Source organism: Monodelphis domestica, chromosome 6 (genome assembly GCF_027887165.1).
Source record: "Monodelphis domestica isolate mMonDom1 chromosome 6, mMonDom1.pri, whole genome shotgun sequence".
Lineage (NCBI taxonomy): Eukaryota > Metazoa > Chordata > Mammalia > Didelphimorphia > Didelphidae > Monodelphis > Monodelphis domestica.
Genome location: NC_077232.1, coordinates 128762380 through 128777576, shown reverse-complemented (window position 1 = coordinate 128777576; position 15197 = coordinate 128762380). Strand labels below are relative to the sequence as shown.

Sequence of the window (15197 nt, the reverse complement as noted above, 5' to 3'; positions counted from 1 at the left end):
GTTAGGAAGGAGGGGAGGGAAAGAACATGAATCATGTAACCATAGAAAAATATTCTAAATTAATTAATTTAAATAAAATTTTTCAATTTGATAAATAAATATAGGCAAGGCAGATGGAGGCACACTAACTCACATTGGGTAGGATGGTGTTTTACATAAAGAGAAGTTAAAGGCTGAATGGTTTGTATATATTGCCTCAAAATTTTTTAGTTTTTGTACTTTTTGATTTTGTGTTTTTAAACTGTCATGGGCAATAGTGTAATTTTAATATGAAAATATAGCTATTTGTGTGTACTAGAAGCTGAAATGTAATAACTTATGTTTCATTTGGTTTTTAAATTATAATTTTGATATATTTGTATATTAGTTTAATTTTAAGGAAGAATTATAGTAACTCTGGGTTTCAAAAAGCAGGCCACTATAAAATGCAAAGACAATAAGTATCAACACACTCTAGATTATTTGTACTGCTAACACAGCAAATGATATTTTAAAATAATTTAAACTTTAATGTAGGATACAACAAAAATTATCATCAGGCCCAGAAGAGCCTTTTTAAACATGAAACATGCCAAAACAGAATTCTGGTGTTTTCATTCTTTGACAAACGCTACTACAAAAAAAACTTCCAAGTTTTCTTGGAATATAAATTATTGGTGAGTCACCATTCCTGTGACTTCCCAGACAAAAACTCCCTTTCTTACCTACCACCCCCTTATTTATGCTATCTCCCACTAGAATCTTAGCCCTTTGTAAGTAAAGACTATTTCACTTTTATATTTAAAGCTGGAGAGTCTATCAAGGTACCTTTGCAGGTGATAGTGCTTATTTAAATTATCTTTCCTTCTCTTTCATTCTTTCTTCTCCATTCCATCTCTCCCTCTCTTTTTCCTTCTCTCATCTCTCTCCCTCCTTCTTCTTTCTTTCCTTCCCTACCTGCTTCTGTTCCTCCCTTCTTTCTTTCTTCTTCCCTTCCTTCCTCCTTCCCTCCCTTCCTTCCTTCCTTCTTTCCTTCCTTCCTCCCTCCTTTCTTCCTTCCTTCCTTCATCCCTTCCTTCCTTCATCCCTTCCTTCCTTCCTCCCTTCCTTCTTCCCTTCCTTCTTCCCTTTCTCCCTTTCTCCCTTCATCCCTTCCTTCCTCCCTCCCTCCTTTCTTCCTTCTTTCCTTCATCCCTTCCTTCCTTCCTCCCTTCCTTCTTCCCTTCCTTCCTTCTTCCCTTTCTCCCTTTCTTCCTTCATCCCTTCCTTCCTTCCTCCCTCCTTCCTTTCTTCCTTCTTCCCTTCCTCCCTTTCTTCCTTCTTCCTTCCTTCCTCCCTCCCTCCCTCCTTTCTTCCTTCTTTCCTTCATCCCTTCCTTCTTTCCTTCTTTCCTCCATTTCTCTCTCTTTGTCTCTCCATCTCTGTCCCTCTCCTTCTTTCTCAGTGATGCATGATAATTGAAAAGATTTTCACATAAATTACATTTTAGTATTGTAACCAGAAGATGACAAAAGCAGCAGTGGCAACAAACTGTTCATTAGCACCCAGAAAAAACCAGCCCCCGTGCAATAAATAAGCAGCCCTGCTACCATCTCTCATTTCAATAATTTGCCTCTCCCCCCCCCCCCCATCCCCATGGGATCTTGCCTATTTAAAAATCAGTCCGGTGTTCATTAGTTAGCTTAGAGACCTGCTGTTTCTTCTGTTTTGTTTTCTTTTTCAAATGTTTACCTGGAATAAGTGAAAACAAGGCAACATCGCGTGCAAAGGTTCCCCCGAAATCCCGCCCCCTAAAACAGACTGGGGCAGATCTGGCGTGCTGTAGGAGGCAACTCCGTCCAAACGAGTGCGGAGGAGGCCAGGGCGTGAGAGGCGACCTTGAAGGGAGCCCGGGAGCTCAGCCCTGACTTTTGCACTACATCCATCCATCGTATTCCTAGATAAATCTTTGGCTCTCTGTCCTTTGGTTTTCCACTTGGTAAAACGTGTTCCTCGTGCATTCTGCAGGGGGATTGTGCAGATCAGTGAGATTATTTTGGGGAAGAGCTTGGATCTTCGCGGAAAGAAGGCATTACAGCAATTCAAGGTACTAACTTTGGTGGTCACCATTCCTGGCAAATACCGCATGTAATGGGTAGCCAAAATCGTTTCATTTGCTTTGGATTAGAATATTGCTTCATTTTTTAAAAAGAACTTTGTAATAGGAATACATTCTGTGGTCTGGGTTTGTATGCCCATTTTTCCGATTGGCCAATTAGCGCCGATCGTTTTGAGTATAGCAGCTAAAGTTCATCTCCGGAGAAGATTCTAGCTGGAGCATGGTGTGTCCATGGTCCAGAATAAACGGAGTGCCCGCTCTGTGCTAGAGAACTATAATTAGCCATTCTTCTCACCTTTTCTGATGTTTCAAATGAGAAGATTAAAACGAGCGTCCTTTGTTTATTTTTATATTTATATTTATATATTTTTATTTTTTTTAATATTTATACTCCATGAAAGCAATTTTAAAAAATAGTTTGAATTGCTCAAAATGGCCCCTGAAAACTCTTCCTCGCCACATCTTACCCCCGGGGTTGACCTAGTTGCTCCCCCCTTTTGTAAAGAAGAGGAAAAATTTTCTAATGGAGAAAGAATGTGCTTTATTTTCATTATTATAACTAGACTGGAGCAGTAATGAAACTCTTTAGGGCTTTGCTTTTATTAAGACTTCTGGAACAGTCTTGGGTTCTAGTGGTAATTGGTCTCTTTCTTGCGAATAATTTAAATATTATATTTGTGGAATCCCATTTTTTCAATTCCTATATGAGAAGCTTCCAACTCTCATATGCCACAATTTGTTCAGCCATTCCCCAATCAGGGACGCCCCCTCATTTTCTGATTCCCTCCCCCCAAAGACTGCTGCTATGAATATTTTTGTGCAATCCTTTTTCCTTATTTTCTCTTTGGGGTACACACCTAGTAGTAGTATTGCTGGATCAAAGGGCAGGCATTCTGTTAAAGCCCTTTGGGCACCATAGAAGCTTCCAACGCTCATAATAAGGTGAAGAATGGATAATGGTTTTGGTTGTTTAATCCCTTCTTTTTTTTTTTTAATTTGGTCAATTTCAAACATTATTCCTTGGTTACAAAAATCATATTCTATTCCTCCCTCCCCTTCCCCTGCCCCTCCCATAGCCCTAGAGCAATTCCACTGGGTATTACATGTGTCCTTGATGTTTGATCACTTCTTGACTATTTCCCTTTATTATGTTAAGTAAAATATCATATGTGCATCTGTCTTGTGAATAAAAGAAAAATAAGTATGAATTATGGATTGAGATTAATATCCAACAAAATAATAGCATTAGTACTTTAAAGTCTACGAAGTGCTTTGCATACATGATCTTATTTATTAGTGCTCTTCCCTAATCACTACGTATTTTTATTTATCTTATATTTACTTAACTATGAATATGTTATATTCCCCCAAGTAGAACGTAAAGTTCTCAAGAACAGGAGCTATTTTACTTTTCATTTAGCATCCCCCATGCCTAGCCAAATGCCTCCTGCTTGTTGATGTTATCATTGCTGAGATCTGGAATTTAATGGCTATTGGGAGGTCCCAGAGCTAAAACTAATATTTTCTGCCAAAGAAGATCCAGCAATTGTTATGCAATTAGTATAATTATTATATACTGTTGGTTATGATATAGTAACTGTTGTATAATTTGTATAAGTCTTAGAAAGTTGCTTGGGCACTGAAGGGTTCATCAACTTGACCTTGGCTAGGATATGTGTCAGTCACTCAATCAATAATTATTTATTAAGCACCTTCTCTGCCAAACACTGAGTTGAGCACTGGGAGACAAGTGCCCCAGGAGCCCACAGTCTAATAGAGGAGAAAATAAGCAACAAATATATACAAGCAAGCAACATACAGGAAAAAAAAGGAAAGAATTCATGAGGGAAGACATTAGAATTAAGAACAATTGGGGAAAACTTTCTACAGAAGATGGGATTTTGGTTGCCTCTTAAAGGAAGACTAGAGGTGGAGTTTAGGAGAGGTGCAATTATAGGCATGGAGGGCAGCCGGTGAAAATGCCAGGAGCCTAGAAATGGAGTGTCTGCATCTGTGGAATTGCAAGGAGGCCAGTATCACTGGATCAAAAAGTGGATGGCAATCGAATGCAATGGACTTCTTCATTAGTGGCAATGCAATGATCCTGAACAACCTGGAGGGATCTACAAGAAAAAACAAAACAAAACAAAACAACTCTATCCACATTCAGAGGAAAAATTGTTGGAGTAGAAACACAGAAGGAAAACGACTGCTTGACTACATGGGTCGAGGGGATATGGTTGGGGACGTAGACTCTAAATGAACATCCTAGTGCAAACACCAACATGGAAATGGGTTCTGATCAAGGACACAAGTAATACCCAATGAAATTGCCGTTGGCTGCAGGAAGAGTGGGTGGAGGGGAGGGAGGGAAATAATATGATTATTGTATCCAAGGAATAATGTTCTAAATTGACTAAATAAATTAATTCAAATGGGGGAAAAGGTATATGGCAAGGAGTAAAGTATAAGAAAGTTGGAAAGGTAGAAATGGTGCTAGCTTACGAAAGGCTTTTAAAACCAAATGCAAGATTTTGTATTTCATTCAAGGAGGCTATAGAGAACCACTGGAGTTTATTGAGTAGGGGAAATGCTACTTTAGGAAAATCACTTTGGTGAACGAATGGAGCATCCGTTGGAGTAGGGAAAGATTTGGGCAGGAAGGACCTAAAAATAGGAAGTAGCCTAATGTAATAATCCAAATGAGATTCCAAGTGTGTCAGATGTGGGACTTGAACTCTGGTCTTTTTGACTCTAAGATTTATCTTCCATCCATCCCTATACATCAGGTCAGTCGTTTTTCATTTTGACTCTTCATGACCCCATTTGGACTTTTCACAACAAAAAGAGTGGTTTACCATTTCTTTCTCCAGGTTATTTTACAAATGAGGGAACTGAACCAAACAGAGTAAGTGACTTGTGTAAGTGTCTGAGGCCAGATTTGAACTTAGAAAGATGAATTTCTACTCCTGGCCTGGCAATCTATACACTGTGTCACCTAACTGTCCCCTCGTGGTACATAGTAGACGCCTAATCATGGTTATCAGTTGGTTATTTGAATCCTCACAATAAACATAAGAAATCCGAGATAGAAGTGAAGTGTTCCATGTATGTGTCTGAGGCAGAATTTGAATCAGAGTCCTCCTGACTCTAAAGTCAGCCCTCTATCCACTATCCCATGAGATCCATTGATGCAATATATTAAAAAGTTCTACAGACAAATAAACCAAAGAAATCTGAATTTTACCTGGCAGAGTTAGCATGAAAGATGAAGACTTGGTTGAAGGTCTTCCACTGGAAACAGAAACAAAATGTGCTAAGCTTTTGTGACCTACCCAGCTGATCATTTCCTCTTAGACTCCTTTATTAGATCTTTGTCCTGGTCATGCCCACCAAAGATCAGTGTCCCATGGGGCTCTGTCCTAGACCCTCTTCTTCTCTTTTCCCTCTTTGCTAATTTACATGGGAATTTTCTCAGTTCCTTTGATTAGTAAATGCTAATGGCCAAAAAAAAGAACAATAGAAGAATCCGTTAACAAGATGAGTCTAATGACATAAATAAGAGAACCACTCTAAGGTCAACAATAAGATTCCCAAAGGATAAATCGGAAAGGGGCAAAATGTCCATTGGATATGACTTGAATTTCTAAGAATTAAATTTACATTTAACAGTTTATTTTACTTGAAAATCTAATTAGTCACAAGGGACATGATCTAGAAAAGTTCTCATAAAATATCCTGTAGCTGGTTAGTCGTTTTTATACTATTCTTAATAAGCTGCTGAAATGTTGGTTTACTAAAAAGAAATGCTAAATGTACCCCCAAACAAATGGAATGATGCCAGGTCGGGTGGAGTTGATGTTGGCTTATGCTGACAAGTAATGAAGCTAGAGAAGAAAGTTATGTTAGGCTTGGAAATAAAACCTACATGAAAGAGAGTGGGTTGAAACCTGTTTAGGGAGACTGGTTGGAAACCAATTCGGAAAATATGAGGAAATCTTTGCTTTCATAAGAAGTCTGTAAAACACAGGTGAGATTCTCATCTAGCTTGATGGCTCCACCTGAAGACTTGGTTGGAATTCCCAAGTCTAACAAGATGACTTGTCAAAATTCCTTTTTCCTTTATTGACTAGGATTCTGGGAAATCAGGGTAGATACTATGTGTTCCGTAATTTAGGGCAAAAATTGGCTGGTGTAAGTATCAGGAAATAACCTGTACCCCCTTCCCCCACTTCCTGTATCTGCTACAGAAGAGAACAGAAGGAAGAAAACAAAGACAAGCAAGACAGTTTTAAAATAATGTGGAATTTATTTAATATACATACATATATGTGGGTATATATATATATATATATTTTTTTTTTTTTTTGGTAACTTGAAGCTTTTAGATTTGGTGAGTTCAGTGTCCTCCCTCCCCATATGAGAGAGAATAACATCATCATCAAAGACATTAATCACCCACGGGTGTATGGTGCTAATTATATAATTTTTTTAGCAAGTAGTATGAAAAGGAGATTTGCATTTTCATTGTTGTCAAAGTGGGTAGAGCACTAGACCTGAAATCAGGAAGTCTAGTGTTCAAATCCAGTCTCGGATATGTCCTAATTATGTAACCCTGGGTTGATCTCTTAATCTCTGTCTGCCTACAGTTTCCTCATCTGTAAAAATGATGATAAAAATGGCACCCATCTCCCAGAGTGGTTTTAAGGATAAAATGAGATAATATTTACAAAATGCTTTGTAAACCTTAGAGTATTATATAAATGCTAGCTATTATTATTATTGATTTCTACTATTATGTGGAAATGTTTTGTGGGCTTTTTGTTTTAAATTCAGAACAACAAATTTTAAAAGAAAATAATGTTTCTTGAGGGAGCCTGAAATTAGGATATGAAGAAATGCAATCTTCAATAAATAAGGTAAAGGATAGAACTAATTGATAGCTCAATTTCTGAGAAAATTAAGGGTTGGTACTAATTGAATTCCCAAGTAAAAATTGTAGCAAGTACGGAACATAAGCTATAGCTATGAGTTCTGAAAGGAAAATCTAAATTTGTCTGAAGCAGTTGATTCTGAGAATTAATCTGGGAAGTCTGATATGCTGCAATGACATTATCGCAAGGTACTGGTGGTATACTCAGATGTTCTCCAGAATCTTTTTTTGTGGCTTGGAGATTATCAGGAGTCCTGACTTCCTTTCTTCTTCTTTAGGCCATGTCTTTACTCAGTATAACTCTTAGCAGAAAGTGGACAAGGAAAAAAAGGATAATATCCCATTTAGTCATTATATTACCTGAGATAAAATATTTGGTGGGGATAGAAGTTTCAACTATTGATTAAAATTAGAACAAGGCAAACCTTTGGATTTCAGTGATTTTTGCTGGCTCCCTACTATGGATAATCAAATGTTGTTATGTCATGGTAATCTTTTATTGTCATCTTTGGTGCATACTCAAGAATTCTAAGATGCACTATAATGAAAGGTGAGGTACTAGATGAAAATATAAGTATTCTACCCCTGTTCTGGGCTTATTTCCTGGTGCCTGATATCATATTGGGCACATGATTTCTAGCTACTCTACTTTTGCATCTCCTTTTCCAGTCTGAATCTACCAATCACCACAGTTGTCTATTCCTTTCTCTGTCTCTCTGTCTGTCTCTCTCTCTGTTTCTCTCTCTCCGTCTCTCTCTCTGTCTCTCTCTCTGCCTCTCTCTGTCTCTCTCTGTCTCTCTCTGTCTCTCTCTCTTTCTCTCTCTGTCTCTCTGTCTCTCTCTCTCTCTCTCTCTCTCTCTCTCTCTCTCTCTCTCTCTCTCTCTCTCACTTTCTCTCTCTCTCTACCTCCCTGTCTCTGTCTCTCCCTCTCTGTTTCTTTCTCCCTGTCTCTCCTTGTCTCTCTGTTTCTCTGTTTCTCTCTCTGTGTCTCTCTTTCTCTCTTCTTCTCTATGATTAAAGGGCACCAGCCTTAGAAGCCAAGCCTTAAAATCTTCACCATTAATACAACCTGCAGCTAGTAAATCATGCTGGCTTTCTGTAAATTTTAAGTGTATGACACATGATTCTTATGAAATAGAATATCCACATTATATAAACTGCAGTAATCAGATTTTGACAGATTCCTGCAAAATATTGTGTATAACTTCCTCAAATGTACTGAGACATCTTACAAAGAATCATTGTCAGTGTCTCCGGGGGAGTGAAGGAGAGAGAAGATAGCAATCTATATGATTTCTCCATTCTAGTGTTGCATGTGCTTGGAAGAAGCCCAAATTTCTGAAAGACCTTAAAATGTCAGCCAGAGTATATTGAATCCATAGAAGAGGTGATGATTAAATGTCCTTCTCTTTAGCAAGATAAGCTGTTGTTGCCATTTCTAATTGTGTAGGTGCTGCCTTCAGAGAGCTCTTTTCCTGCTTTTCCTTTCTGTTTATATCTATTTGATGAATGAACAAATGATATGAAAATGTATTTAAGAAATCACTATGTGCCAATCACTGTACTAAGTGTTAGGGATACAAATATAAAAGGAAGGCAGTCCTGGTTCTCAAGGAACTTGCTTTCTAAAAGAGGTAGACAACACATAGAGATGAAGGATATTTTGCTTTGAGAAGTCACAGGAATGGTGAATGGAATAAAAGAGAAGTTTGTTGGCTTCTTTCCAGTAACAATGGCAGCTCTGATTTGATTATACTTTCAGATTTGGAAAACTAGTTTGGAAATAGTAGAAATGAGGAAGAGGGGAGGTAGCAGGAGAACAAGGAATTATGGTAGCAAAATAGATAATAAAAATGCAGCCAGGGTGGAATGTGGGATGACTAAAGCTAGCTGGATATAATGAGCCATGGAGAGCTTTCACCAGTCAGAAGAGAGTAAGTCTCAGAGCCATAATTCCAGAACCAAAAGACTTAAGTGTCTGAGGCAATATTCTCTGATCCAGAGGATACTGGAGGCAGGTATATGGCAAGTTTGAATGGTCCATAGGATAGACTATGGATATCGTCAGTATTTCTGTAGCATCTCCAAAAAGTTCTAACACAGCTAAACTAAATGATATTTTGGTGGAGTGATGTCAGACACTTAAAATACCTTGTCCTAGGGGAAAATATTTAAATCTACATTGACATTCAATTCTATATCAGGGGATAAAATAAAAGTGAGAGAATTGGGGACAAATCTGTTACATGCTCCCAAGGTTAAGCAAACTTAACCATAGAAGACAGTACATATAAGCAGTTCCCATATTTATTTATTATGGAGTGCTCTGAGTCCCCAGTAAAAATGTCTCGGCTTGGCTTATCTGTTCAAAAGCACATGTTTATTGATAAGAGACTCCAATGGCCAAAGACAATTTCTGTGTAAAGATAATTCATCTATGAAATGAGGTAGTTAGACAAGGTAATCTCTATGTCCCTTCCAGCTGGAACATTTTCTGAGATTTTCCATACCTGATCCTAAAGTCTGCCTATGAAACTGCTTGGTACACTCCCCAGGATGTTGCTCTTCTAACAACACAATGTTTACCTGGGAATTCTCCAGATTCAATCCAGAGTTTCAAGAAATGCAGCTTCCTGGGCCATTGCTCCTCTCTGAATGCAATTCTGTTTGAGAAAGAACTGTTCAGGGGGTTCTGCACCTGTTTTGCTGCTGACATTGGCAATGGTAGAGCTATCATTACTAGGTGTCCTAAGGCAGGATGACGTTTATTTGTTAAGCTTTGATTTTTTGGCAGTCTAACTGTTCTTTCTTTCTGCCACAGAGCCTTCCTTATCCAGGATCTGCCAGTGGGCATTGGCTGAGTGCCCCTCCTCCTGTATTGGCTTCACTCATTGAAATCCTGTTGACATGGAGAAAAAGTTCACTTTCATGACTATTATATTAAGCCATATATACATCAGCTTGCTTGAACCTGGCCATAACAATGCGAGGCAGGTAGTATAGTTATTATTATCCCTATTTTACAGATCATCTGAGGCTCAGTGACTTGCCCATGGTTGCACAGCCAACCAGTGTCACAGGAGGCACTGAGATCATAGATTGAGTACTAGAAGGAGCCTCACAAGTCACTGGGTCCCAACTCTAAATCCTAGATTGAGTACTATAAGGAAATATAAGTCATTGGCTTCCCCACTACCCAGGTTCCAACTCTAAATTCTAGATTTAGTCTAGAAGGAGCCTTACAAGTCACTGGGTTCCCACTACCCAGGTTCCAACTCTAAATCCAACCAGCTTTTCACAACACTACCAACCTAGACCTCTCCATCCTCCAATGTTTTCTCTCCTAAACCACACTATCAGGAATCAAATAATAGTCCTGTTCACTCAGAGACTCACATAATCAAGCTGCCTAGGCACTGAGGTTCTAAAGAGATGAAGCTTTCTCTATGCGTGCCCCATGACAAGTCTGTTTTATTCTTTCAAAGTCACACTTTGTACTCGGCTGATGCATTCATGCATGTAGGATGATTCATAGGCAGAAAATCATCTAGAAAGAATCGTTGGCTCCAGAACAGACACAATTGGACTTGGGTCATCAAAGACAGGTAACAGCCTATCTGAGCCTCAAAAATAAATAATCGAAGGAAACAAAAATGCTTTGTTTCTTATCAGATCCTAGTGGATACATAGGGAATGACGTATATCTAGTCAATGCCCTATCATGAAGAATAAAATTTTGTAGATGGAAGGAATCCAATCCTGTGCCTCTAATCCAGACACAGCAGTTGTTGTTGTCATTTTTCAATTTTGTCCAATTCTTCATTACCCCAATTGTAGTCTTCTTGGCAATGGTACTGGAATGATTTGCCATGTTCTTCTCCAGCTCATTTTACAGATTAGGAAACAGAGGCAAACATGAAATGATTTGCTAGGGTCACACAATAAGAAGTATCTGAGATGTTCTAAATGACTAAATAAATTAATTTAATAAAAAATAAATAAAGACAGAGAAAGAAAGAGGAAAAAAAATAAAGATGCATGAATCTGGGCAAACCATTGGGGGGAGCGCGGGGGGAAGAAGTATCTGAGGCCAGATTTGAACTCCGGAAGAGGCGTCTTCTCGACTCTTGGCCCAGCACACTACCCACTGCACCATCTAGTTGCCCCAGTCAGAGTAGGTTTGAGACCTCACACTGATATTTACTCTCTCTTTGACTTTGGATTCATTTCTTGACCTTGTCAGGCCTCAATTTTCCATTTCTAGAATAAGGGAGTTGAACAAGATGACCTAGGTGATTTCTGCCAGTTCTGCATCCATCATCTGCACCAAAGAGATTGTTACTAAAGTCATGAAATGACTTTGTGGCCTAGAGGAGTCCAAAAGGCCTATGCCTCCAGCCTGTGCCCTACCGACTTAGTTCCATTTGAATCCAGTTTAGCAAACACAGGCCTTTCATCCCATGCTTACATAATGTACAAACTCCTGTTTTGAAGGAGACATAGAGTGTATACGTAGTCAAGGATTTGGAATTTTTTGCACTTTGGTAGAAAATTAGGAAGAAGAGAATCACAGAATCACAACTATGGGTTGTGGGTCTTCGGTGGCCCTCTAATCCAAACAATGTCTCAGTAAAAATCCCCTCTCCCTTCTATGTCGATCCTAATAAGACTTGAAGAAGTGAATATAAAGGAGGTGATGTGAAGTCAACCAGTATCCACAAAACATATTTTTTAAGTGAAAACCATTAAGTGCTCTCTCATTGGGTTCAAGGACTGGGGGAGAGACGGGCGGCTGGATGTGCTATCTTCCCATATAGTCCAAGATGTTATTTGAGGACAGGGATTATCACCTCTATTTCAATCTATTTATTTCTCTTTTGTAACTCTTTCCTTCAGTGTTCTGACTGTTCTGTTGTACTGAAGAGAAATTTCTGACCCAAATATCTTAAAATCATCTGGGTACAATGATAAATAATGTGATAAAAGGCCATGAACCAGATTCTGAAACTATTTTTCCTCTCTGTCTTCAAATTAGAATTTTTTGTCTTTTTAAATAAATGTTTTACTGACACTTTTTTCTTACATCAGTATCACTTCCTTATGACTTAGCCTTTCCTTGTTCAATAGAAGCCTCCCTAATAAGAAAGTATGACTAAATAAAATAAACCAAAACATTGGCCAGATCTGACAGTCTTTTTTTTTTTAATAACCCTTAACTTCTGTCTTGGAAAATCAATACTAAATACTGGTTCCAAGGCAGAAGAGCAGTAAGGGCTAGGCATCGGGGGTTATATGACTTGAAAGGAAGAGCAATTTCTAATTTTACAGATGGGGAAACTGAGACCCCAAAATGTAAAGTTACTTGATGAAGGCTGTAGGGCCATATAGCCAACCAGTAGTAAACCAGGTCTAAAGTTTAGGTGTCCCAACTTCCTGACAGGAACCTAGAGGAAGGTAGCAAGTGATTATAATCTTCTGACTCCATGCCAAAGAAAGAGTCCTTCCAAACACAGAGGATGTCGGACTTTCCTCCTTCAATACAGTTGATGGACACCCCCTCAGTTTCCAGTTCTTTACCACTACAAATATAGTCCAGTCTTTTTGAGATGTAGACCCAGTTGTGGTTTTGCTGGATCAAAGGGTATGCATAGTTTTATGGTGCTTTAGACGTGATTCCATATTGCTCTCCAGAATGGTTGCATCAGTTCACAGTTCCACCAACTCGGCATTGGTATCCCAACTTTCCCACATTTATCATTTTCTTTTTTGGTCATATTAGCCAATCTGATAAGTGTAAGATGGAGCTCAATGTTGTTTTAATTTGCATTTCTTCGATCAATAGTGATTTGGAACATTTCCTCATGACCATAGATAGTTTTAATTTCTTCATCTGAGAACTGCCTACTCATATCCTTTAACCATTTTTCAATTGGGAAATGCTTTGTATTTTTATAAATTTGGCTCAATTCTCTATGTATTTGAGAAATAAGGCCTTTGTCAGAAAGACTTGCTATAGTTTTTCCCCCTCAATTTGTTGTTTCCCTTCCAATCTTGGTTGCATTGTTTTTGTTTGTGCAGAAACTTTTTTAAATAGTGTAATCAACATTATCCATTTCATTTTTGTAATGTTCTCTATGCCTTGTTTGCTCATAAATTCTTCCCTTATCCATAAGTCTGGCAAGTACACTGTTCTATGTTCTGCTAATTTGTTTTTGGTATCCCTCTTTATTTGTAAACCAAGTATCCATTTTGACTTTATCTTGATATATAGTGTGAGATGTTGGTCTATGTCCAGTTTCTGACATATTGTTTTCCAGTTTTCTTAGTAATTTTTGGCAAATAGTGAGTTCCTCCACCAATAGCTTGACCTTTGGGTTTATCAAACACTTAGCTTACTATGGTCATTAACTGCTTTGTGTTAGTTTCCATTGATCCATTACTCTATTTCTTAGCCAGTAACAGATTGTTTTGATTATTATCACTTTACAGTAAAGTTTGAAATTTGGTATGACTAATCCTCCTTCCTTCATGGTTTTTATATTAATTCTCTTAATATTCTTGACCTTTTGTTCTTCCAGATGAAATATTATTTTTTTCTAATTCTAGGAAATAATTTTTGGTTAGTTTAATTGGTATGGCATTAAATAGGTAAATTAATTTAGGTAACAATGTCATTTTTATTATATTCTGCCTATCCATGAGCAATTAATATTTCCCCAATAGTTGGTCTGACTTTATTTGTACAAAAAGTGTTTTATAATTGTTTTCATGTAGTTTCTGGGTTTTCTTTGGTAGAGATACATCATTTATAACAATTTTTTTAAGAGAAGAGTTTTACATTCAGTAAAACTGATCACTACATAATATAATACGGCTTTATGAAACACTCCACAGGCCTAGAGACGGGAGGTCCTGGGTTCAAATCTGGCCTCAGACACTTCCCAGCTGTGTGACCCTGGGCAAGTCACTTAACTCCCATTGCCTAGCCCTTACCACTCTTCTGCCTTGGAACCAATTCACAGTGTTGATTCCAAGATGGAAGCTAAGAGTTTTTTAAAAAATAAAGATTCATTTGTCCTTACTTTAAAGAGGACCAATGTAGCTGAATATTCTCTTATAACAGTGACCAATATAGAAGTATGTTATGCATGATAATACATGTATAATCCAGATCAAATTGCTTAACATCTCTGATCAGGGGGAAGGAAGAGATGGAGGAAGACAGTTTGGATCTTATAATTTTGGAAAATGTGTGTTGGAAATTGTCATTTATATGATGGGGAAAGTAAAATCTTTGGGGGAAAAAGAGAACCAGTGACATCATAGAGTCATTTCTTTACTTAGATGTGCATTGTATTTAAGTGAGGCAGAGCTGCATGAAGTGATCATTCTCACCCTCTCTTCCAGAGTCATGGAAATCCAATGGTAATACAAAAGTCAGGATGACTGGTGATGACGGTGGAAAACTGTGGGTTTTAAAATTAATTCATAATCAATAACTAAATAATATATTTTATAAAGTCTTATTAATGATAACTAAAGCAAAAGAACTGCAGGGAGGAGTTACAGCCACTTAAATACAATCATGCAAAACGTGGGGACACAGGAAAAGTGGAATTTTGGGAAATTCTAAGGGACTTCTGGGGGATGAAGTCCAAAGGCTCAAAATCTCCATTTATATAAGACCTTGGCAACTTTAATGTCTGACCAGACTCAAGGCATTACACAGCAATTGCTTCAGCCACCTTCATGGATGCTAGAACAAATTGTTCTCATCTACCCATTCTGCAAGGGGAAGTCTTCACATGCTTGGGGTAGACATCTCTGTAAGTCACTAATCTGTCAATTACCTTCAACCCGATTTAGTCCATTAGCAGAGGAGGTTTTACCAGGTGTGCCCAGTTAAAAAACAAAAAACTAGCAAAATCCTGTAAAAGTTCAGAACTAAGAACCAGATTAACTATAGCCCAGAGCTCAGAAAGAACTCAGTGATGTGATTAACTATTTATTAGTCATCTATTAGAAGTCATATCAAATGGGAGGGATGTTTTTGAAGATGGTTACAGGTTGTCCTAGAGGTAAAAGATTAATTCTTCAAGCTGTAGTCTAGTGAACTTGACTCCCATTGTTGGCAAATTTATAGAATTATTAAAAGGATATTTTGTGAGCACTTGAAAATTGAGGCAG

General features: G+C 38.0%; 1 long non-coding RNA gene across 2 annotated transcripts in view; it reads left to right on the top strand.

Annotated features, from left to right (window-relative positions):
• Positions 1-1779: 1779 nt before the first annotated feature.
• The window catches only part of LOC130455052 (uncharacterized), a 49824-nt gene continuing 36406 nt past the window's right edge, over positions 1780-15197 (top strand). Inside the window, exon 1 of one of the 2 annotated variants that reach the window (XR_008912862.1) lies at positions 1780-2065. This is a non-coding gene — a long non-coding RNA (uncharacterized LOC130455052). The remainder of the gene's footprint in view (positions 2066-15197) is intronic. The other variant, XR_008912861.1, reaches the window with a different exon arrangement.